The 25,423-nt window shown below is 47.1% G+C and overlaps 1 protein-coding gene across 1 annotated transcript in view; it reads left to right on the top strand.

Moving 5' to 3' along the window:
* The window catches only part of TIAM1 (TIAM Rac1 associated GEF 1), a 369,342-nt gene that overhangs the window by 70,894 nt on the left and 273,025 nt on the right, over positions 1–25,423 (top strand). Inside the window, exon 2 of the mRNA XM_087861760.1 lies at positions 4,672–4,720. The gene's annotated coding sequence lies outside the window, so the exon portion shown is untranslated. The remainder of the gene's footprint in view (positions 1–4,671; positions 4,721–25,423) is intronic.

The raw sequence follows: 25,423 nt of genomic DNA, 5'->3' as shown, positions 1-25,423 counted from the left end.
CAATTTAACAACTTTTCAATAATTCCTGCAAGTCACTAGTTGGAGGAAGCCAGTGGAGTGGTAAAAACCCAGCAACCGTGCTGTGTGCTAGGGCTTTGGCTGTTCACCTCTCAGCCCCAATCCGCAGCATCTTTGGGTACCAGGGATCAAGCGATCCCTGTGTCAAGGAGGAACGTGGAAGAATCTTCGTAGTCGGTTGGAGTGGGAAGGCCCGCAGCAGGTCAGATCGCTTAATGTCCCGATGAGGATAATACCCGCCGAGAACGGTTTCTGATGCCAAGCCCTGTCCAGAGTGTTTTGCATCAATTAATCACGAGTTTTCCATCCGTCCCATTAGGTAGATGCTGTAGTCCTCATTTTACAGAGGAGACAATCTGCAGTGTTGAATGTGCACGTGTATTGTAATTTTAGGAACATTAACATACAAAACACAGCTTCGAGTCGCGGACATATGGTGCTTGGCTCGTGGGCCGGTGGAGGCAGTGTTTGGCTGCTCTTTGGAGCACAGATGCCTCCTTATTAGACGGTCCTTGGAAACCAGCTTAAATGTGCAGGGCAATACCATAGCCAGCATTAATTGAGTTCTTACTGAATGCCAGGCACTGTTTTAAGAACTTGGCATGACTTTTTTTTAAATCGAAAGAGAGCTACTACCTGATTTCTACGTGAGGAAACTAAGTCAGAAGGGTAGTTAACTTGCCCAGGTCAGTACACGACGAGGCCAGGAGTCAGCTGAGTCCATTGGGCTCCCGAGCGGGGCCCTTCATCACAGCCGCCTCTGCCTCTGCGCTAAGGCCCCGGTCCAGCGGGGGGAGGGGGGAGGCGCGGGGGAGGGGCGCAGTCACTGGGCTCCGTGTGGGTCAGAGGCTGTGTGGTCCTGTTCAGGGGCCCTGACCCACGTGGCTGGTCCGTTTTTTGGGGCATCCTCTGTGGTGTGGAATTGGAGGTTGATTTTTCTCAGTCTTTTGTAGGCTTCTGTTCATTTGTAGCCACGACCATCCCAGTGGGGAAGAAAATTAAGAAGAGCTCGGATATGAATCATAAAACATCCCTGGGAAGGCATTTGGAGTGTTGGATGCACATTTTCTCATTGACCCCCCCCACCCCTATGAGGTACATACTGAATGGTGGTCTCAATGTTGCGAAGGGGAAACGGTGGCTCCGGGGAGGGCCAGCCACCCTTCTGGAATCCTGGCTCACACAGCAGAGGAGGGGTCTGGGAAGGGAAGGGCTGGTTCCACGTGGGGGGCTCTCCCCTGCCCCTGGGATGGGGCGTCAGCTCTGCCAGTCTACTGCTTTTCCCCTCCTGCTTTGCCACCCCCACACTCTCCTGCTGTCCTGTGCCTCAGTGTGCCCAGCTTTACAGAACAAAAAGATGAGATTTTTCTCAGCCTGTGACTGTTTTTGCTTTTGCTTGTGCATCCGAACACCTGCTGAGCCGATGAGCTTTAGAAATGTCACTTGGCTGTTGGGAGGGAGCTGTGAGTGATGGGCGGGAACACACCATCCCAGCTGCCTTGAGGAGTGGGTGGTGGCGGGTGGGGGTGCGTGGTTCCTCCTCCAGTCCGGCCCTTGGTGCGGGGAGGAGGTCCTGTTTTTGCTCGTGCAGCCCGCACAGGTACCCATCGTCCGCCTGGTCATTTCTTCTCCTGGCCAGACCGAGGCTGTTTCTGCACTGTTTCTCTTACAGCATTGGCTCCGCATGTTGGGGTCAACTTTTGAGAATACAACTTAATTTTTGACCTTTTTCTTTCCTGGAGTTTGCTTTTTAGAAAAAATGCATGTATGCCTTTATAGAGAATTCTGGATATAAATTCTGGATTTTCACTGGCACCCTCACACCCAGAGCCTCCTTAGCCATATCCTACCCTCCCGGTTCATACCACGAAGTCTAGCTTAAAAACTGGGTTTTCTTTTTTCTCCCCACCACTCAATTGCAGGCAAGTATGGAACATTAAAATTTTGATTTTCTGCCCCCCTTCTCTTTCCACTGTTGTCAGTCAGAGGCCTGGCAGGAAAAGATAGGGTACACTCAGAGAGGTGAGAGAAGAGAGTTGAATGCAGGTGTCTGTCTCACAGGGTCAGGGAGCAGAGAGGGGGCGCGAGGTGCCGGGGCTACCTGGGGAGGCCCCTCCGTCTTCATCTGTTCAGGCTGCTATAACAGAATACCACAGACTGGGATACTGATAAATGACAGAAATTTATTTCTCACTCTTCTGGAGCCTGGGAAGTCCCAGACTTCAGTGAAGACACTGCAGATTTGGTGTCCGGTGATGGGCCACTTGTGGGTTTAAAGATGGCCGTCTTTTCCTGTGTCCTCGTGGGGTGGAAAGGATGAGGGAGCTCTCTGGGGCTCCCCCCTCTCCTTTTTTAAAAAAGATTTTATTTATGTGTGTGTGTGTATGAGAGAGAGAGGGCACAAGTGGGGGTGAGGGGCAGAGAGAGAGGGAGAAGCAGGCTCTCCACTGAGCAGGGAGCTGGACTCGGGGGGCTTGATGATGACATGAGGCTCGATCCCAGGACCCGGGGATCATGACCTGAGCTGAAGGCAGACGCTCAACCCACTGAGCCACCCAGGCACCCCTCTGGGGTCCCTTTTATAACGGCACAGATCCCATTCATGGGGGCCCCACCCTCATTGCCCTAATCACCCCCCAAAGCCCCACCTCCTAATGCTATCATATTGGGGGTCAGGTTTCAACATATGAATTTGGGGGGCATATTTAGTCAATGGCACTCTCCAGCCCCTAGAACGAAGGATAAGGGGAGAGGGTTCCTGAGCGAAGCTGTGACCTGCGGTGGAGGGACCTCCAGTGACCCTGCAGGGAGGAGGCAGGGAGATGCGTGCTCCTTCCTTCTTACCCTCCTCCTCCTCTCCTGGCTTCTGCCGTTACCTGCCGTGGGGCCAGAGGGCACGGGAGCCTGGTTGATGCAGGCCACGGGGGTCAGCCTCCCAGGGCACAGATTCCAGTGGAGAAAAGCGGGGACACAACCAGGCAATATTTAGCGTGTGACCCTTCGGATTCTTCAGTACCTTTTATCCAGTAGATGGCACTTTTGACACTGTGAAGGGGCGGCGTTGTCATCCTTAAATGCTCTCCTTGGGGGATCGGGCATCACGGGAAACTGCTCAGCTTGTGCTCTGGAGGTTTTGTAATCCTGTTCATGATTGGAAGCTTCCTGTTTTTATTCGATGCTTTTAAATCCCAGCTTTTAGGTTTTCCTTTTTCTTTTTTTCCTGTTCTATTCGTATGCCTGTTATTACAGGGCTACTTTGAAAGGCTTCATTACGACTCATGATGATGAATCCATCTTCCTCAGCATCTCGGGGAATTATACGTATATAACTCACATGGTGTTATGTTCAAAGGTACTTTTCTCTTACATGATAGCCGGATGTATAGAAATAGGCACTTCGTGATTTTTGCAAAACAGAGAAATTATATGTGTGGAAGCAGTTGGGAAATTAAAAAGTGTTATACAGTGTAAAGTATGGTGAGGCAGCAGGTGTAACCAGCACTACCCAGTGTGGCTCTGGGAAGTGGGGGTTCTGCTCCTGGCGCCCGCTCGCACCCTGGGACCTCAGATACCATCTCTGGGTGCCAGCCTCTCTCTTATAAGGCGGGGTTACCATCCCTGACAATGACCTTCTCCTTAAGCAAACTTAGGTCAGGGTCCTCTGAGCCCTCTTTTTGATTAGACCTGCACCTTGCATGGTCCCTGTCCTGTCTTTGGCGTGCCCAGCCCAGTTGTAGCAAGACTCCTGCTAAGTCAGTTTAGAGACTCCCCCGCCCTTGGTCTGTGATCACCTTGGGAGGCAATAGCTGGTCATGCTGGGCTGCCTTCAGCACGAATCCTATTTTCTGTGGGTTTAGTAAGAACCCCCCTGCCCTTGACGTGTCCTCTTAGAAGGGACCCCCTTGCTCTCCGTGTTCGTTATAAATCCCCAGGTGTCTTTGCTGCATTCCGAGTTGAGTTCATCTCTCCTCTGTTGCAATAGCCCCGAATAAAGTCTTCCTTACCATTTTTTAACAAACATTAGAATACTTTTTTTTGTTTGTTCATTTGGGATCCTCCAGAACTTCCAGTCCAACCTACCCAGTACTGAGAGCCAGGTGGGCCCGCTGCGAGGAGCCTGCTCGGCCGCTTGTGGGCCAGTGCTCCTTGCTAAGAAGCCCTGCCTCGGTCTCAAGTTCAAAACTCACCTTCACTTTTTTGCTCCTTGATCTCAGTTCCGCTTTTCCCTGGAACCTGTTTCCTCCCTCCTTTAAGGAAGAAAAGAGCTTTGTAAATTTTAACCATCTTAATGGACATAATGTTAAAGCGGTGTCGATACTGACCCTCTTGCTTTCTTTACCAGCATTCTGGGCCCGGGTGGAACCATGTTGCGGGCTCGGGGATATTGTTGCTGTAGGAGGCTGTGTGAGGGGGATGCCCCTGGGGGTTGCGTCTGTATGCACTCCGACTTTGTTAGAAACCCCATGATGGCTCTGCTTGTCTGCTTTCCAATTCTGAGTGCTCTGTTTCCCCCCTGCTGTTCGTTCTTGATGATGCCTTCTTGGATGCAGTTTTATAAATGACATGCTTGTTTTTCTTTCAGGGGGTAAAGTGCATGGGCTTTGGGAAAGCTGTTGGTTACTCAGAAGTATTTTTTTTTTTTTTAATTTCCAGATGGCCGCGTCCCAGATATTAACATTATCGGAAGCCTGACCTCCACACGGTGAGCAGTTTATACTCTCCTAAACGCTTTGAAGGACTTTTTAGGTGCAGCAAGGGTATGTCAATAGATTTGTTTGTTCATTTATTTGTTGATCATACAGCCCAAGATCTGTGCCTGGTGTGTGTTGATTTTCACTGTCTCTTCCTGGACCACCTCATATGTGGGCATCTTTGAAAAGCAGTGACTTCTGTAGGATCAAAACAACCGAAGTCCTTTGCTTGAAGAAGAATTTTAACTTGTGGATTTAAAAAGAAACTCAGATTTATTTTTAAATATGTCCCTATGACTCTGAAAAGATAGGGTTCTTTTAGTTACGCCTCCACACACTGTTATCACGTACAAAAGAATAGTAATTCATTTCTTAATATTACTGAATATTCACATTCAGATTTCCCTGATTGTCTGATAAAATCTATTTTCACAGTTAGTTAAAAATCCCTGAGAGTAATCAAAAGACTTAAAGTCCACACACGGCATTCGCCGGATAGTGTCTCTCTCTCTTTTTTTTTAAAGATTTTATTTATTTATTTGACAGAGATAGAGATAGCCAGCGAGAGAGGGAACACAGGTGGGGGGAGTGGGAGAGGAAGAAGCAGGCTCCCAGCAGAGGAGCCCGATGCGGGGCTCGATCCCAGGACTCCGGGATCACCCCCTGAGCTGAAGGCAGACGCTTAACGACTGAGCCACCCAGGCGCCCCCGGATAGTGTCTCTTAAGACTCTTTTAATATGTAGGTTTCTTGTCCCTGTTTTGTTCTTTCTGGCCATATTTTTGGTCAAGAAGCTGGCTCTTTTGTCCTGTGGCATTGTCCACAATGTAGACTCTGGGGCTGGCCTCCCTCTGTTGTCATTAAATGTGTTTTATTGTCTCCATAATGTCCTATAAACTAAAGGCTTTATTGGATTCAAGTTCCTATTTTGGGGCCACTGTATTTCATGCATGATAATGTAACTTCATCAGGTGACATATTTTGTGTCTTTCTGAGGTGTTAATATTGGCAGGTGCCGGGAATCGGATCATCCTTTATTGGGGCCCCAGCAGCCACTGGTGGCCCGCAGTGGATGCCTATGTCATCTTTCATTTAAGGTGTTTACAAAAAGGTGATAATCTCCTTCTGTCATTTCTTCTGCATTTATTAGCTGGCACATTTTTATCAAGAACTTTATTTCAATTTTTTAAAAAAATTACCTCGAGGTGTTGTTTGTACATAAAAGGCAGAATAATGGCTTGATTTTTTTATTTACCAGAATAATGAATTGATTCCATATTATCCTTCAAAGATGATCAGCGAGTTTTTAGAGAAAGATGTTATTGCAAACCCTTGGATTCTTTATGTATTTGACCCTGGAGTCAGGATGTGGTAGAAGCAGTAATTTTAAAAAGCCTCTGTTTTTAGATGTATAAATCTACTTACTAAACAGTTGTGGGTAATAAAAGAAAGAAGGGGAGGGAAGATGTGGAGTGAAAAAGGAAGAAACAAGAATCTGTAAGCATGATTGAATGAGGATGGAAGTAGGATATGAAATGAAGATGCTAAGAAATGAGGAATGGAAGGGGAAAAAAGAAGGAATCATCTGAGATACTCCAGAGCAGATAAGTAGAAAGGGATTAATTTATTCAAGAGATGCTTTTTTACCCCCTGCTGCCTGCCTGTCTCAGTTCGAGACGCTGAGGCCGACATCCCTGACCTCATGGAGCTGACCTTCTAGTGTGTGTGAGGTCTGAAGTAAGGCACAGCATGTCCGCTGGTGATTCATGCTTTGGGGAGAAACCAAGTGAGGAAGGGCAGTCGAGCATCCTGGAGATGGGGTTGGAGGATCGGGCTGTGATTTTCATAGAATGATCAGGGAGGATCTCTCTGAGGACATATTTGAGCAAAGACAGGAGGGAGGCGAGGGAGGAAGCCAGGTGCCTTTTTGGGAGAGAGCGTTCCCGGCCGAGGCAAGAAAAGTGCAGAGGTCCTGAGTTTCAGGTGTGTTCAGACGCATCAGGCGTGTTTGAGGAATGAAAGAAAACCGTTGTACCTGTTACAGCGTGAACGAGCAGGAGAGGACTAAGGGGTAGATTAGGGAGTTGATGGGCAGTGCGGGTGTGTATGGGGATCCAGGTTACATAGGTCCTTGCAGGCCACTGTAAGGATTTTGGGGACCATGGATGAACATGATCTCACTTATTTTTTTTAACATGAGAAGAGTGTTTGGCGGGGGGGGGGGTGCGTGGGATCAATGGCAGAATTAATAAGACCAACTAGCAGGTGGCTCTGACTTGTATACTGGTGATGGAATTGGTGAAAAGCAGCCAAATTCTGGATACATTTTGAAGGGAGAGCTGATAGGATTTGCTGATGGATGGGGTGTGAGGTGTGAGAGAGGAGGAGGTGTCCAGAGAGAGAAGAGCCACACGTATTGGGGGGTTGAGAGGTGACATTGGCGGACCTTGGCCGCTCCAGGCTCCCTGGACCTTCCCCGGCCATTCAGCAGGCAGGAAGAGTTCCAGGCCACAGTGGGAAGGCTTGCCTGTCGATGTTCTTCATTCTCGAGTGGTTGGTGAATTGCTGGCTGGGTTCGTTCCCTGGTGGACAAGTCACCTCTTTTAACTCAGTGACCACAACCTGTCCCTGGCCCTGGCCTAGTGCCAGCCACAAAAATGGCCGGGGTTGGAGGTCAGTGCTGAACCTTCAACGAATGTCCAGTTCAGAAGACAAGCGTCATGGGGGCTCCTGCATGCCTCAGTCCGTTAAATGTCTACCTTCGGCTCAGGTCATGATCCCAGGATCCTGGGATCGAGTCCCACTTCTCCCTCTCCCTCTGCTGCTCCCCCTGCTTGTGCTCTCTCTCTCTCTAATAAATAAATAAAATCTTAAAAAAAAAAAAAGAAAGGAGGACAAACCCCATGACAGAGCAGAAGCTGCTTCTGTGAGGGAGAAACCCTTGTATCTTGAGAGCAAAGATTATTGAGGACCGATTCCTACCTCGCGTGTCTAGACTTGGTTTTGGTCTTGGAAAAGTACTTCTGGGTATAATGGGAAGAATGCTGTGGGGCTCAGTGTCCTGGTGGATGGTTTCAGGTCACTCCTCTCTCTCTGCTTGTTCCTGTCACCTTCTTACCGGAGCATTGAAGTCTGCTGTTTCACTTCTCCTTCCCAGCACCCTGAGCACTAGACCCGGGGGAGGCAACTTACAGCCCTGGGCCTGTTTTGCTTGTTTGGTTTTTTAAATTAAGTTTTAAATTTTAATTCCACTGTTGTTAACATACAGTGTTCCATTAGTTTAGGTGTACAGTATAGTGATTCACCGGTTCTGTACATTAGTCAGTGCTCATCATGGTAAGTACAGCCCTTATCACCATCGCCTATTTCCCCCATCCCCCCCACCTCCCCTCTGGTGACCATCAGTTTGTCTCGATAGTTAAGAGTCTATTTCTTGGTTTCTCTCTCTCTCTTTCTCCCTATACTTCTTTGTTTTGTTTCTTAAATTCCACATAGGAGTGAAATCATGTGGTATTTGTCTTTCTCTGACTTATTTCACTTAGCATAATACTCTCTAGCTCCATCCATGTCGTTGCAAGTGGCAAGATTTCATTCTTTTTTATGGTTGAATAATATTCCATCATTCCTCTTTATCCATTCCTCAGTTGATGGACACTTGGGCTGCTTCTGTGTCTGGACTATTGTAAATAATGCTGCTATAAACATAGGGGTGTGTGTATCCCTTTGAATTGGTGTTTCTGTAGTTTTTGGGCAAATACCTAGTAGAGCGATTGCTGGATTATAGGGTAGCTCTATTTTTAGCTTTTTGAGGAACCTCCATGCTGTTTTCCGGAGTGGCTGCACCAGCCTGCATTCCCACCAACAGCATTAGAGAGTCCCTTTTTTGCACATCCTCTCCAGTATTTGTTTCTTGTGTTTTTGATTTTCGCCATTCTGACTGGTGTGAGATGATATTTCATTGTAGTTTTGATTTGTATTTCCCTGATGATGAGTCCACGGGTCTTTGTAAATAAAATTTTAAAGTCTCCATTCTTTTACTTTTTAAAAAATATTTATTTATTTTTTAGAGAGAGAGAGCGTGTGTGCAAACAGGGGGAGGGGCAGAGGGAGAGAGAGAGAGAGAAAGAGAGGGAGAGAATCCTCAAGCAGACTCCTCACTGAGAGCAGAGCCCAATGTGGGGCTTCATCTCACGACCCCGAGATCATGACCTGAGCCGAAATCAAGAGTCAGCTGCTTAACAGACTGAGCCACCCAGGTGCCCCAGTAAATGAATTTTTATTGGAACAAAATAACCCTGCTTTGTTACTATTGTCCATGGTTGAGTTAGTGCTACGTTGGGGGCAGAGTTGAGTAATTACCTGAACAAAACATAAAATATTGACTATTTGATTCTTCACAGAAAGAAAGTTTACCGACCTATGGACTAGAAAGTAAGTAAAGGGTGAATAAGGCTATCAGCATATGGATTGCACAAAAATATTCCTTGTCAGTCACTGAAATGCCACTCAGGCTTAGTGTGAGTGCATGTGAAGTTCTAGGGCTCACAAATTGTGGCTTAAAATTATTAAAATTTTACTCTTCTTTGTTCATTCTTCTACAGATTAGATGACATTATTTTGCTGCAAAGGAAGTATAATTCAGCGTGGGTAGGTTCACATTTAATAACGGTGTCATTTTACTGGGCAGGTGGTTGAATCTTAATATTAGTACTGAATATTAATGTTGAACATTTAGTAATCCCAAAGTTTAGCATTTGAGTCCTGATTTGCTGTGCCCTCTTCCTTGGATGGTAGAGAACTTTCTCTTCCATATGAGTGTACGGGTATGTGGTTTGTTTTGCCTTCATGTGATCAAGAATTCTCCATCATTTCGGTAAATGTCAAGGGTTCTCAAAATAAGTAGAGTTGCATTTTCTTCCCCTAAATGGGACTCAGCTAGTTTTATCTAAGTTGTTCCTTTTGTTATATTGTGTGCTACCTTATTGTGGAAGGCTATGGAATTCTTTATGTAAAAAAAAAGAAAGAACGCAGTAGATTTAAAATATAAAGGACTTTTCTTTCTTAATTGCATCTTAATATAATAAAAGCCAAAGAGTAATTATTAAAAGTGATAGAAGAAAAGAATTAAAATAATAAAATTGCTTAGCAAAGATCCTGTTTCATAATGCATTTGGATATAATTGGTATCATAATGTGTAATTAACAGTCTTTCTTTGAAGTAGGAAGCGTACGTCTGGGCAGGCAGGGGACCTCTCAAGATGTGCTGATGTCTGAATTAGTTCTTGCCAGAGCGCTTCCGAATCTGTGCATCGATTGTGGCATCTCGCTTCCTTCCTGCCTTGTTAGGTGCTTTCTGTGGGAGACAGAGATAATAAGCTAAGGACTAGGACAGAGGGTCCTCCAACTCTTCACAGGCTAGCCCCCCATGACTGCCCGGGGTTGGTCAGGGGAGAGAGGAGGAGACAGACCCCTGAGTACAGACTGTGCTTTTCACTCAGTCCGTACGGTGATTCCCTGCAGTAGACCAGGGGCACGACCCTTTTTGTCCTGGTGTCAGGTTGGCCTGGAGCTTATGCTTAAAACAGGCTGAGAAACCTCCTCATTTTGTAGACCCACCCCCATGCTGGCCCCCGTGGATTATATGGCAGATATGGCCAAGAATAATGAGTCTGAGGAAAAGCACCCCCAGGAGAAAGAGGGGGAAGGTAATGGTTTCCCAGGCTCAGAGCCTGAGCCTCACTTTCTCTACTGCTCCCCCCTTTGGCTCCAGTTGACTTGAGGATTCATTTTCAGGCAGATCTGAGCTTTTATTTGTTATTCCTTTGGTGTTGGAGATCCTTGCCTACCAGGCGCCATGTCTAGGCTTCTCAGAGAGTTGGTGGTGGTGGGTGCTCTTCGACGCCCCCTGGTGGGGGACATTGGCTCTGTGTGAGGTAAAGAGGCTGATGTGGAAACATCTTTTGAAAGGGGTCATGTGATGGGAGGGGGAAGCAGCACTGCCCAGCACTTATTTGAAAGAGACACCCCCTGGTCAGGGATTTGGGGCCTCTTCTTTGGAAATAGCACTTATAGTCTGGGGCATGTTCTTTGGAAAATCTTCCTCAGTGGCAAGTCTCTCTTTTTGGGTGGTTTTGATTTTCAGTAAAATTCTTTTTTTTTTTTTTTAAAGATTTTATTTATTTATTCGACAGAGACAGAGACAGCCAGCGAGAGAGAGGGAACACAAGCAGGGGGAGTGGGAGAGGAAGAAGCAGGCTCATAGCGGAGGAGCCTGATGTGGGGCTCGATCCCATAACGCTGGGATCACGCCCTGAGCCAAAGGCAGACGCTTAACCGCTGTGCCACCCAGGTACCCCTGATTTTCAGTAAAATTCTTAATGCAATTACATCTCAGTTGGTTTCTTTTTTCTTTTTCTAAGATTTTATTTATTTATTTGTCAGAGAGAGAGGGAAAGAGAGAGCACAAGCAGGGGAAGTGGCAGGCAGGGGGAGAAGCAGGCTCCCCGCTGAGCAGGGAGCCCAACGTGGGACTCGATCCCAGGACCCTGAGACCATGACCTGAGCTGAAGGCAGACGCTTAACCGACTGAGTCACCCAGGCGCCCCTCTCAGTTGGTTTCTACTTCCATTCTTGTCGGCATGGTGTCCACTCTCCACAGTGTAGTCAGAGGGATCTAAACAACACTCTAATCTCATTACTCCTTTGTTTGGAACGTCCAATGGCTTTCTACTACCACGGGTTTGAAAACCAGACTCCCCACATGGCTGCAAGACCTCAAGTGATTTGTCCGCTCCTCCTGCCCCCACCTCATTTCCTCTTAACTTCGGGTCCTTCCCACACCACCTTTCTGGGACTAGAATACAGCCAGCCTCAGGCCTTCCTCCTGCACGCCAGGGATACTCTTCTTCTAGCTCACCCAGTCAGTCCTTTACTTCCTGCAGGACTCTGCTCAGATGTCCCCTCCCCAGACAAGCCTCCCAGAGCATCCAATATGAAGTAGCCCCCCCTCAGCACACAATGTTCCCAAGCCCATCCTCTGCTCCCATTACACTGCTCTAGTCTCATCATGGTACTGGGGGCCACTGGAACTCTCTCTCTTACTCACTGGCCTCTTCATTGCCTGTCACTTCCTTTCGAGCCAAGGCATCGCCAGGTCATTCGTGCCTCATGGCACGAGGCTGCCACAGCGCATGTGCTGTCATTCTGAGATAAGTCTACGTCACATGGTAAATTCTTCAGTTGGGCCATGTCTTCTAAGTAATTTCCCAAGAGGACTAGGTTGAGGGAAGCGTTCCGATTCAGAAATAGGTGTTCGGGTTTATCTTGATAACCAAACCAAACCAAACCAAACCAAACCAAGACTGTCTCTGATCAAACCTCCTGCATGGGAGTTGTCTGCGGTGCGGAGGCTTGTAACCCAGGGTGTGTATCCTGTGGTTTTAGACATTAGTAGCCTCCCCCTGAAACCCCGAGCACGGGGCTTGGTTTCGCTTGGGTAACTAGGAGATTCTCTCAGGGTTTCTCAACCTCAGAGCTGCTGGCACTTTAAGCTGGATGCCTCTTCGTGGAGCACGTTGCCCTGTGGGATAGTTAGCAGCCTCCGGGGCCTCTGTGACAGCACACTGCCCCGGCTGTGACACCCAGAGTGTCGCCAGATGTCGCCAAATATCCCTGGGGAGAGGGGCGTGACATCTCCCCTGTTAGGAACCACTGGTCTAGAAACACCCACATCTGCAAGATGCTACCGTTAATCTTCTGTACCATCCTTTATCATTTATCCATCAGCGTGGCTCAGATTGGAAACAGTAACGTGTTATTCAAATTGGGATTATGTTGATGACTGAAGTTTTGTTTATAATCAGCATTTATGATCTTAGTTTCTTTGTCGTTATTGTCCCATTTATGAAATCTTCCCCCCCCTCAACAAAGGAGGGGGGTGTTCTTTGCTAACGCATTGTGTGAGCTTGAGACTTAAAATCACAGACTTGGCTGGAAGGACTCTTGAAGGATCTTTGGGCACTAAATGCCCAGTTAAGTCAGTGCCTCATTATGTTGTTCATTTTCATAGCTTAAAGATTTTATTTATTTATTTTAGAGAGAAAGAGCACAAGAGAGCAGGGGGAGGAGCAGAGGGAGAGGGAGATGGAGAGAATCTCCAGCAGACTCCACGCTGAGCACAGAGCCTGACGTAGGGCTCAATCCCAGGACCCTAAGCTCATGATCTGAGCCGAAACCAAGAGTCGGACGCTCAACCAACTGAGCCACCCAGGTGACCCTCATCTTCGAATTTTAAAGATGAGGAAAGTAAGGCCCAAGAAGGACAGCGATTCACCCAAGTCATGGCTAATTGCAGAGCGATGCCCTCAGGGGTGTTTTTCCATGCGCTTTTGCTTTCTGTGTCGGTTGCTGGTGTGATTGGCAGAGCTCTTGGCGGTGGGGGTTGGGGAGCTCTTACCTCCTCCTCGTCAGGACCCCTGCTGGAGCCTGAGCATCGAGTAACACTGTCCTACGTGTGTCCAGGAGTTACAGACAAAATAGTTTTTAAAAAGATGACCAGAGAGGACATTAGGGGAGTCAGAGGAAGGGAGGGACAGAGGAGCACCTTACATGGCAGAGACATTTAACTCCGCAGGGGCCACTGAAATGCAAAGGAAAGAAAAAGAGGAAGAGGAGGAAGTCCCGAATAAAGGAACCCAGGAGTCAGTTAGCAGAATGCAGTGTATGGATCCTGTATAGATTTTGATTTGAACAGACCCACTCTGTGTGTGTGTGTGTGTGTGTGTGAGAGAGAGAGAGAGAGGGAGAGAAAGAGAGAGAGAATATCAGAGACGTTTAGAAACTAAATGGATAATATGTAGCAGAGAGGAATTTTTGGTGTAAAAAGGTGCTGTGTTGATGTTTAAGAGAAAGGTCCCTGTCTTTTAGCAATATATTAAGTATTTATGGATGGCATAATATGATATCTGAGATTTTCCCCAACATAAAGAATCTAGTATGGGAGGGTTGTAGTGAAACAGGATTGAATAGTTGAAGTTGTGTTATGGGTACATGGGGATTATGTAACCATCATAAAAATCACCATAGTAAAACATTTTTTAAAAATTGGAGGCTGATCAACTTCAGTAAATTGCAAAGTTCTTTGCAGTCAAAAAAATGGTAAATACAGTGTGAAACATTTGTCAATTTTGTCATCTTATCTCAAAGAGAATCTTCCAAGCCCAGCAGATGCTGCCAGTTTCGCTGGCAAAGTCCCTTTGTCTGGGGCCACAGGCGGACGTGGGAACAGGGGCTGAAGGAAGCTTGTCCTCACCAGATGGTCAGGGAGGCTGCCGCCACCTCACCTGTCACCAGGTCTTGCCCTGTCTGTGTGTGCGGTGGCCCTGGGAAGTGGTGGTGACACAGGCTGCCGAGTCCGAGGACCCAGAGGGGGTCCCACAGGACCAGCCAAGAGGGTCCTTGGATTTATGCAGGATAGAAATCAAATGGGAGGTGAGGGGCGGTGAGAACAGAGTTTACTGGAGATACAGAGTTTATTGGAGAGCATCTGGAAGACTCAGAAAAGAGAGGAGAGCGACTGTCGTCTTTGCTTGGGGTCTGGGGTTTTCACTGAGGACTGTGGTCCAGGGTACGTGTCATTTCTGTGGACCAACCTTTTTTCCCCCAAATATTTTATTATTATTTAAATATCATATAAAGATGACATGTTTTTTGTAGAAACCACACAGAGTAAAAATGAAAGTTCCTCTCCTTCTCTGTTTCCCCATCAATTTCATTGCCCTCTCCAGAAATAATCGTTTATAATAAAGCGATGAGTATCTTTTTAGGTTTTTTTTTTTTTTTTTTTTTTTTTTTTTGGTTATTACCTTCAAGACAAGGTTTTTGTTTTTTTTTAATTTTTAACAATGCTAAAAAAAAAAAAAATTGAAGCAGTCACAGAAAGTTGGGAAGTATAGTCCAAGAGTGCTTTCTCCTCCACCCTCCTCCCTCCCCTCCCTGGAGCCTCTTGAGTACGTTACCCGCCATCCTGGAATTCTTAGCCATCTTTCCTACCACCACGACAACGTCAGGAAATCAACATGTACACGTGACTACCCCCTAATCCTCAAGACCCCAGCCAGAGTGTGCCTGTTCTCATAATGTCCTTTATCAGCCAAAGGATCTAGTTCCGAATTATATGTTGCATTTACTTGTCATGGCTCTAAGTATCTGTTATGAGCTATGGCCTGTTCTAAACCTTTGGAATTTATCAGCAGAAACTATGGACAGAAATCTGTCTTTGTGAAGCTTGTGACGTAACAAATACTAAATCTTGTCGAGTGGCAGAACGGGGCTGGATGCTGTAGATAAAAGGATAGCAGGGCACAAGGCACTTTTAAATATGTCGGTCAGGACTGCCCTGATGAGAAGGGGCTTCTGGGCAAACACCAGGGAGAAGTGTGGGTTTGAAGGAAGGGCATTCTGGGAGTAGATGGTAGGAGCTGGTGTGGAGGTTCTGAGGGGGAGCAACCCAGTGTGTCTGAGCGAGGAGGCCAGGTAAGGTGGGCCAGGTCATTCAGTCTCAGAGGACAGTTAATCCCGCCCGCCCCCACCCTTTTGGGCTAATTTTTTTTTTTTAAGATTTTATTTATTTATTTGAGAGAGAGAGTATGTGCGAGTCAGGGGAGGGGCAGAGGGAAAGAAGCTCAAGCAGGCTCCACCCTGAGTGTGGAGCCTGACTCGAGGTTTGATTCCACCACCCAGAGATCTTGACCTGAGCGGAAATCAAGATTTGGACACTCAGCCGACTGGGCCACCCTAGTGCCCTGGGCTATTTCTGTTTTAACCTCTGGAAATTCCTTCATTCTACGGCTGCTCCTTTCCCTGATACTTCTTGATCTCTTTCTACCAACACTCTGCCTTGGCCTCGATGAGTGAGGCTTTGGACTGTGACTGTGTTTACCCTCCTGGCCACGCTCTGTCTGACTCTGACTTTGCTCTTGCCCATCTTTCCTTCCCCCTTGCTCATGGCTTTGCCTTTTGCTTTGCCTTTCTTAGCATATTCCTCCCCCCCCCCTTTTTTTTTTAGATTTTATTTATTCATTTGAGAGAGGGAGCATGAGCAGGGAGAGAGGGAGAGGGAGAAGCAGACTCCCTGCTGAGCTTGGAGCCTGACCTGGGGCTTGATCTCAGGACCCCGAGATCATGACCTGAGCTGAAGTTAGATGCTTAACCCACTGAGCCACCCAGGCACCCCAGCACTTTCTGCCTTTGAGGACTTAACCCAGCCCCTCTCCCCCAACAGCGTTTACTCTGGAGCAGGTATTGTTCTAACTACTAAGAAGTTACTTGGTAAGGTAATCATCAGTAGCAACCTTGGGCCAAGGGTACCATTATTTTTTCCATTTTTTGAATGGAGAAATTGGGGTATGGGTGCCCATAGCCACCCAGCTAGGAAGTGCTGGGGTAAATCCCAGGCATTTGCTTCCAGCATGCGGGCCCTCACCTACCATGTTATGGACACAGGTCCACACCTGACCTCTGTCCTGAACTTCAGCCCAATCACTCCAGTTTCTGAGAGATGTGCAACAAGTAAACACAAACTTAGGGTCTTAACACACATTTACGATCTCACCGCTCTGTGAGTCAGGAGTCTGGGCACAGTGTAGAGGGTCTTAAGGCTATAGTCAAGGTGTTGGCTGGCTGCATTCTCATCTGGAGGCTGGCCCAGGGAAGAACCAGCCTCCAAGTTCATTCGCATTGTGGGCAGAATTCCTTTCCTTATGGTGGTGGGACTGAGGGTCCTGGATTCTTGCTGGCTCTTCGCTGGAGGCCACCCTCACCTCCTAGCAGCCATCCTCACTTCCTGCCACGTGGCCCCCGCTAGAGGCCGTTCACAGCCTGGCACTTTGCTTTTTAAGGTCCTGCGTGCTAAGACAGAATCTCCTATAATGAAAGGTAATCAGGGGGTGACATCCCACTGCCCTTGCTCTATTCCATTGTTTAAATTCAACTCATAGGCCCTGCCCGCAATTGAGGCGGGGGGTTGTACAGGGGCGAGGGTCATTGGGGGTCCCCTTAGGATGCGCCCTCCATAGAGCGACTCACTGATCTGGGAACTTCAACTTGAAACCAGACTCACCATTTCTCCTCTTCCAACTCCCAGATATCTATTAGCATAACCACTAGTCTTCCAGCCACCAGAGTTTTATCCAGTGTTGACATCTGTTTTTGTCCTTTTATTACCTATTCACTTATTGAGTCCTTAAATTTTCCTTGAAATGCCCTTTGAAGTCTGTCTTCCTAAACCCTGACTCTTGTATCCCTCTGTCTCTCTGTCTCTGTTTCCCTCTCTCTCACACAGACACACCACACAGACACACCACACACACACACACACACACGTTGAGCTTTCCTGGAGTCTGGCGTTAGCCTGATTGTCCAACCTTTTCCCGATGAGCAAGTTGCCTCATTCCCCCATTTCTGCCCGGAGATTTTGGAGCTTGTCTGTTCCTCCAGGAGAGTCCTCAGCAGCCCCCTCCGGTTAATCCTCAGAAGCCATCCCCCCACCCCTCCCAAGCCTCCTTGATCATTCCTTTCTCTGAACTCCACTTAACGCCTGGTGCTTTTCACCAGCTCCCCTCACTTTCCCCCTTCACGTTGAAATTATCAAGGTCACTTGAATTGGATTATTCAACCATGTATAGACTTGGCTAACTTCCCTATACACAGTACTATTTTTTTTATTAAAGTAATGTGGAGTGAATTATTTGAATTAAAAAATTCATGAGAACAATATGATTTACTAAATGCAGCCTGCTCTTTGGCCATTGGAGTCGCCTAGCATGCCGGTCCCTTCGGCGGGCTGTGTCCGTGGCCGGGCGGCCCGGACAGCGGCACGTGGGATGGCTGGTGGCGGAATGCCTGTGGCCCACTTGACGGGCGTGGCTGGCGCTCGAGGCCTGATCTGTGCTCACCTCGGAGCTGCAGATCAGCGCCTGGTGTAATGCAGGTGATGAGCTCTGCCAGCACGTGGGGCCTCAGCCTGTCCGTCTTGCACGCGCCCTCTTCCTCTCAAGTTCTCAGTTTAGCATCTTAGCTTAATTGACTTCTGGATTGGTGAGGTGCCCTCGGATGATGCCTGAAGCCCCCCAAGGACTGTTTTCCTGGGCTCCCAAGGAGGGAGAGGCCTCCGCGTGGGTCCTGCTGTGTGCTCTGCACTTCGGAAAGGCCCTGGAAGCAAGAGGTGGAAAGTGCGCGTTCTGCCTCGAAGGAACTTGGATCTGGGCGGGAAGCAGGGCACCCCCGAGAAAGAGCAGCGCTTCCTCATGGCAGGACGGAAAGGAGAGCTGCCGTGGTCGCACAGGACCTGCTTCCTACAGAACATCAGGGAACTTCCCTGGACAAGCGTCTGGGACTTGTTCTCTGGAGTAGGAGAGAGGCCGTCTTGTTGATGACAGAGACGTTGGGGGGGCCCCTTACCAGACCGGTAGCCCAAAGGAAGACCCCCCCCCCAGGCCCCACGCACCTTCCTTCTTCGTCGTAGTCCCCCGGACGTTGGTGTTTCTGCCTCATCCAGTTATGCCCACGTGTGAGTACTTCCCGCTTGCTCTTGGCCATCTGTGGGAGCCCCCCTGTACTTCATGTAGTATGTCGTCCTGATGCCAGACCCAGCCGTGCCCAAGACAGAGAGGGAGCTGTGACAGTCGCCAGGCAGCTTTCTCTGTGGGAAGTACCTGGTATTTTTCTGAGTGGAAACTTTGTGGAGAGAGCTAGTGGTTAATGAGAATCAAAACTGCGGCTATTTATTTATTTATTTATTTATTTTTGGAGCATCTACTGTGTGCCTGGCGCTGGATCAAATCCTGACCGTCCATTGCTTCATTTACTCCCCGGAACAAGCCACGTAGGTGGATGCGATGAGCACACTCGCTGTTGCAAATGGGGAAACTGAGGCAGGGGGTGGTCAAGTACCTTGGTCATAGGGATCTTCAGGAGTGGAGGCCGGGGACTCAACTGGATAGAGTTGGACTCTCCGACCCCAAAAACTCATGGCCAGAATTTGGGGATTTTCCAGCCCGTCTTGTCTTAGTTGTCTGCACCCTCTGAGAGCTGCCGCAGTTCTGAATGTGGAGTCCTGAGTGATGGGGCAGTTGTACCCTCACGCTGGAGGTGGAGTTGGGAGTGAAGGTTGCCAAACACCGCCATGGTTGGCTCTGTCCTTGGGCTGCTCTACACCGTGCTTCTGACTTCGATTCTAGCCTCTGACCTTGGCCAGGATGTTTTAGTAGTGACCAGTGTTTCTTGTGTGTTTATACTGGGGTCTGTTACGCTTTCAGTGTCGTGATGGTTAATTTTACATATCAACTTACCTGGCTTACCTGGTGCCCAGATATTTGATCCAAATGTTTTTCTGAGTGTTTCTCTGAGCACTTTTTTTTCTTAAAGATTTATTTATTTGAGAGAGAGAGAGAGAGAGAGTACAGGGTGCGGACCAGAGGGAGAGGGAGAGAGACTCATTGAAGCAGACTCTGTGCTGGGCGTGGAGCCCGAGATCACGACTGGAGCCGAAACCAAGAGTTGATGCTCAGCCAGTCAGAGCTCCCAGGTGCCCCTGAGGATGTTTATGAATGGATGGGCCGAATAAGGCAGATTGCCTACCTAATATGGGTGGGCCTTGTCCAATCAGTTAAAGAGCTGAATAGAACAAAAAAACAGACCTCTCCCAAAGCGTTTGTTTGGGGAAATTCCTCCTCCCTGACTACCTTCAAAGTGGGACTTTGACTTTTCCTGCCTTTGGCCTTGACTGGAACTATACCCTCCGCTGTCTTGGGGCTTTAGCTTGTCAGTGGCAGATCTTGGCCTCATCAGCCTTCGTAACTGTGTGAACCAATTCCTTAATAAATCTCTGTGTGTGTATCTATATATCTAGGTATATGTTCTGAATATATAGATCGACATATACACACAAGTTTTTTTTTATTTCTAAAAATTAAAAAGCTATTTTTCCTGTATCTCTGGAGAGCCCTGACTGATACAGTGCTCATGCCGGACCACTGCCCATCTCCTCGTTTCTCAGGTGAACAGTCATCCGACTGCTGTTCCCATGGCTGCTGCAGGGAAGCATGAGCCAGAGTCTCTTTACTTCCATCCGGTTTACCCCTCTCCGTTACCTCTGATCCCACAGCTCAGTTTTTAACAGCTCATCCTCACATTCTTTCTCCGTGTCCAATTCCTTTTCAGTGACTTTAGGAACTTTTCTTTCCTCTTTCGCTGCTCGCTCCATCTTCTCTGCTCTTTTCTCATTTTCTCTTCTCTTTTCCCCTTCTGCTTGCTTTTCTTTCTTTCTTAGCGTCCTATTAAGAATCCACAATTTCTCTAAAAATCGTGGTTTATAAAGGTTCAGGGCAGTATTGGTATCATTTTCTTAACCTGAAATTCTTTTTTTTTTTTTTTTAAGATTTTAAAAAATTTATCTATTTGAGAGAGAGACAGAGATAGTGACAGAGAGAACAAGCGGGGAGGAGAGGGAGAAGCAAGCTCCCTGCTGAGCAGGGAGCCAGATGCAGGATTCGATCCCAGGACCCTGGGATCATGACCTGAGCCGAAGGCAGACGTTTAACCGACTGAGCCACCCAGACGCCCCTTCACCTGAAATTCTTAATAATAAATCAGGCCATAGGTCTCAGGCCCACTCCAGAATTTCCAAGAATGACTCTGGCCACTGTATTTTCTTCTGATTCAATCTGCTTTTCCTCAAGCACCAGCTTTTACAATGAATAAGGTATTTCCTTTTGAACTTTATTGTTTTGCTTTAATTTGACTGCAAGCCTTGCAACTTTTCTGTTTTTAGCATTTTTCGTCGAAGATATGCAGCACGTCTGTAACATTCTGGACGGAAAGGGCTTTGATGGTCTGGCTGAGAGCGGGCCAGGTGCTGTGGTGAAGCCCGTCACTGGAGCGGAAGGCCTTCCTTGTCCCACGTCCCAACTTTGGTGAATGCATACCTTTCATTGGTATGTCGGGGACGCTCCGTGTTTCTTCTCTGCATTTTTCTCAGTCATACTTGGGCGCTCCCTGGTCTTCACCCAGTAGGACCCATTGTCTTGCACTTGGTCATGCTGTGCGGTTCTGCCATGAAAGCCCGTATGCAAGCTTCCACTGCTGGCCCAGTGAGCTCCAGGCAAGTGAGCACAGTGCATGGTAGGGACAGATGTCTTGGTGCACGCCGCCTCTGCCCCTGGAGTGGGTGTCTGGGTCATGATGCATGGGCTAGCCAGAACTTACATCCCAGTCTTCACGAGATAACCGCAAGAGGTTGCTTATAATCTTTAGCGGCAGGAATTGTGCAGAGTTAGTTTAAAAAACAAAATAGCAACAAAAAAATCCTCCTGAAGCTACCCTCCCCAAAACTCAAACCAAAAATGCAACCAGCAAACCTCCAGTCTCTCTTCTGTTGCCCTCCTTTCCCTGGCTGCCTTTGTTTCCCTGGGTCGGGTAAGGCTAATTGATAAATTCAGTGGATATATGCCAACTCAGGAAGTAATGGATGGTGGTGTCAACTCTTGGATTTTTTAGAAGGATTTGGGATATGGTAGATCTCTTAGGAAGAGAACACACTTTTGGGTGTCGCCAGGAGTTTGAGTGTCTGAAGTCTCTGCCAGGGAGGTAGTGAGGGGCCATCACGTGTGACAGGAGTCAGGATTCTATGTAGCTGCTATAGGTCTGAGTCTCCAGTAACTGGAATTGTAGACAACATTCAGAACATATCCTTGATTTACTAGACCATTTTCCACAAAATTTTCCCCTTCCATGAGGAGTCTTCTGGAGCAAGCATTGCCCCCTCCTTCCGCAAAACCAAAATGCAATATAATAGAGCTGTGGTAAAAGAACATTCTAGAAGACACTTGTACTCACCACAGTAAGGCCTGTTGTGGCATTACAGAATGTTCAAGCCAGCAGGGGCATAGTGATAAAATGAATTTAGATCCTTTATTTTACAGATTAAGAAACTGAGGCCCTGGAGTTTAAGTGTTTTGCTCAAAGTCAAGATCCATTCATCACCATAGACTGTTTCTCACATTAGCCTGTGACATTTGATGCATTCCATATGCTAGGTGACATTTCCCACAGAAATATTACCTAGTTGTTACTGATCATAAAATTGTCTATAGCAAAAGCAGGAGTTGAATAAGTGTTCTCTTATTTTTAGAAAGGGTTGCTGACATACACTTTTTTATTGTTAAATATTTAATGGCAGACTCCAGTTAATTCGGATATTGGATCATTATTTATCTGAGGTTCCGATAAACGGTCCAGTCTCATTTTCCTCAAGCCGATAAATTTCACCTTGGTGCTTGTGGGGAATGTAAATATGCCATTAACATTGTAGCAATTAGTCATCTATCCTGAATTTTTTCCTTGTAAATTCCCAGAGCATGAGCATGAAATTCATTCGTCGTGACCCCTGTGCTTTAAAACCATTCTGGCATTGTAGATACATTTCACTCCTCCTTTGGAATTTAATGCAGTAAGGAATTCCGTAGAAGCCTGCTTTTCTGGACGTATTACTTTTAAATCAGGCAGCTGTATTCCTCAGTTACTGTTTTCCTGTGCTGTTGCAGGCTGTCAGCGCTATGCTTTCGCAGAGCAAGAAGAGCCAACACAAATTCTTAATTGTGTGCCTCTGCTTAAGAGACTGTATTAAAGCCGTGTGACAGCCGCTGTTGTAATTTCTGCTGCGGTGTCTTGAACACTGTCTGTATCAACACAGGTCCTGTTGCTGGGAGCTAAAGGGGTTAGGATTGATTTTCCTGAATTTTTTCACTTAATGAAATCTCATCAATTTCTCTCCTCCCGGCTATTTTAATTTGAGACCGAGGAGGGTCCAGGGATGAATGGCTTACAGACCGCGGCTTCTCTTTGGCGTTTTGGGAGGTGGCACTGCATGAGGTCAGCTGTCTTGAAATACGTTGTAAATGACTTGCATGGGAGCCAGCTCTGTCTGATGTTTTGTGTTACATAACGGGTCAGATTTATGTGGCCTTCAGTGATTTCCAAATCCTAGTATTTTAGGGATTTGCAAGAGGGGTAGGAATACTGTTAATCTACTGGAGAATGAAAACTTGGAAAACCATAATAATTCAGGGCTCAATGGAGAAACCATGGCAATGCAATAGAGTTTTTTTTTTTCCTTTTTTGTCCCAAATAAGCATGTCAGAAATTATACTTTGAGAGCTGAAAGAGATTCACAACTTGGACCACAAGAGTCTAATTTCTGGGGATTTTATTCCAGCGGTGGTGGTGGTGGGTCAGGTGAATTTCTTACAAGAGGATATTTAAACTGGTCAAGCAGGGCATCTGGGTGGCTCAGTTGGTTAAGTATCTGCCTCTGACTCAGGTCATGATCCCAGGGTGCTGGGATCGAACCCTGCATTGGGCTCCTAGCTCAGTGGGGAGTCTGCTTCTCCCTCTCCCTCTGTTGCTCTCTGTGCTTGTGCTCTCTCTCTGTCAAATAAATGAATAAAATCTTAAATATAAAAATATATACTTTAGAAGTAAATAAACTGGCCAAGCAGGGCTTGCTGGTCAACTAGGTCTTCAACGGGCCAATTGGCAAGGCAGGGGAAGAGGCTGGAAGCAGAAGAGGGCACTGAAGGGGTATTAATGCTTAACTCTGCATTATTATTTGTGAAAAGCCAATTTCAAAGCAATCAACTCCCTTTTCAAAGGGCAGAGCAGTAAACTGGTGAGGATATATATAGAAGAATGGTCAGTAGACTCTGAACCCAGTTCTGAAGTGTTTGGACTGTGGGGGCATGTGGCTGTCTAAGTTGGGGGTCTTGTGAGAAAATGTTGCCTCCCCCCACTTCCCATGGTTTTATAACATCTGGGGAGCTGTCCCTGAAATGTCTGTTCATATTCCTTGCCCATTATTGGAGGGTCTAATTACTCCCAATGACTACAGGCAGTTGGGGAATCTGACAGGCCCGGCCATGCCCCACATTGGTCTCTTGTGTAACCCGTTCCTTTCCATACTACTCTTTCCTTTGTTCTTCAGACGTATAGCTCTGACACGAAGAGTTAGAGTCCAGGATTTCCACCTTTTAGGTAGGGATGCTTTCTGCTTAAATTGCTCGAAGGTAGTTAAAAGTTGCTCTCAATCCTGGGTAACATACATGTAGAGAGACACAGTTGAATTTGGTGTTTCGTGTATTTGTTCACTCAAACACTGCATTGACCCCGACTGATCACTGGAGGCTTCTAGCCCTGGCTCTCTCAGTATCTGCCTGTGTAGCCTGCTGTTGTAGGGTGCTTCTCACCCTTCAGTTTATTTTCCTTCCCACATCTCAAGGAGGTTGTTAACCTGCAGAATTCCAGGGCCCTACCTTGACAAAGTCTCCCCTCTGGACCAGACTTTAATCAGCTCTCTTTAATTGGGCTCTCGTTTTGACTAGGCCTGGACCTTGGCCCCTCGTTCTCTCTTCGGCCTGCCCAGCCCAGTCTTTGCAAAGAACCCTGCTAAGTTATCCCCACCCTTGGTATCTGATCAAATTCCTCATCCCCCACCTTTTCGATCTTGGGCCTGCCTTTAGCAAGAATCCTGTTATGCCGGTTTAGCAGGAGTCCCTCTTGGTGTCTCCTTGTACTGATTTTTCTATCCATCGACCCCCTCATGCTTATCCTTTGCTATAAATCCCCACTTGTCCTTGTCGTATTTGAGTTTGACCCCTCTCCCCTATTGCAATATCCCTATTGGAACTCTATTTTTTTTCACTCTTTTTAGATTTTATTTATATTCAAGTTAGTTAATATATAATGTATTCGTAGTTTCAGGGGTGGAATTTAGTGCCTATAATACCCAGGGTTCATTCCCTCACGTGCCCTCCTTAATGCCCATCACCTGGTTACCCCATCCCTCACCCACCTCCCCTCCAGCAACCCTCAGTTTGTTCCCTAGAGTTAAGAGTCTACTCCTATTGATAATTTTAAATATGGTCTTCCTTACCATTTTAACAGCTGTCAGAATAATTTCTTCTTTAACAGCCTCTAGATTCTTATGTGATATGTTCAAGATACGACCCTATCTATGCATTATTAGCTAGGGAAGGCTAACTTTCTGAAAGAAAATCCAAAATTACAGTGGCTTGGCCCAACAGAAGTTTATTTCTTATCCACATAAAGTTCTCACACAAATGTGATTCAGGACCCAGTCTCCTTTTACACCGTGGCTCTATCGTCTCCAGCATGTGCCCTCCCTTGTTGCCATATTCCTGTGCGTCAAGTCATGGGGAGAGAAAGAGCACAAAGGCTTCTATGAACGAGGACCTGTTTTTTTCCACTCACATTTCATCGGCTGGAATTAAGTCACACGGTCACATTTCTCTTTAAAGGAGGTTGAGAAACATAGGCCAGAGGAAGAGGGAATAAGTTTGTTGAACACCAGCCCATCCATCTTCATTTTCAGTAAGTGCCCATGTAATTCTTGGGCCACACCTTGAGAAATGGTGTACGTAATGATTGCCAAGTATCTTCTAGACCCAAGGTTCTGTGATCCTGTCTTGCCGGGATTATTCACACAGAAGAAAAGCGAGTCCTTCCAAAGTGAAGAGAGAAGTCGGGCCAACAAAATCCCAGTTGATTTTCCTGCCCGTATTCTAAGTTTGGAAAAATGTGGTGACCCGTTCGGACCAGCTGATTAAATGGTCGGGGTTATCATCTCTTCTCCCCCACGGCCCA

This window comes from Ursus americanus, chromosome 4 (genome assembly GCF_024610735.1).
Source record: "Ursus americanus isolate L20-20 chromosome 4, mUrsAme1.1.p, whole genome shotgun sequence".
Classification (NCBI taxonomy): Eukaryota; Metazoa; Chordata; class Mammalia; order Carnivora; family Ursidae; genus Ursus; species Ursus americanus.
The sequence above is the reverse complement of the archived record's forward strand: the minus strand, read 5'-3'. Positions and strand labels throughout refer to the sequence as shown.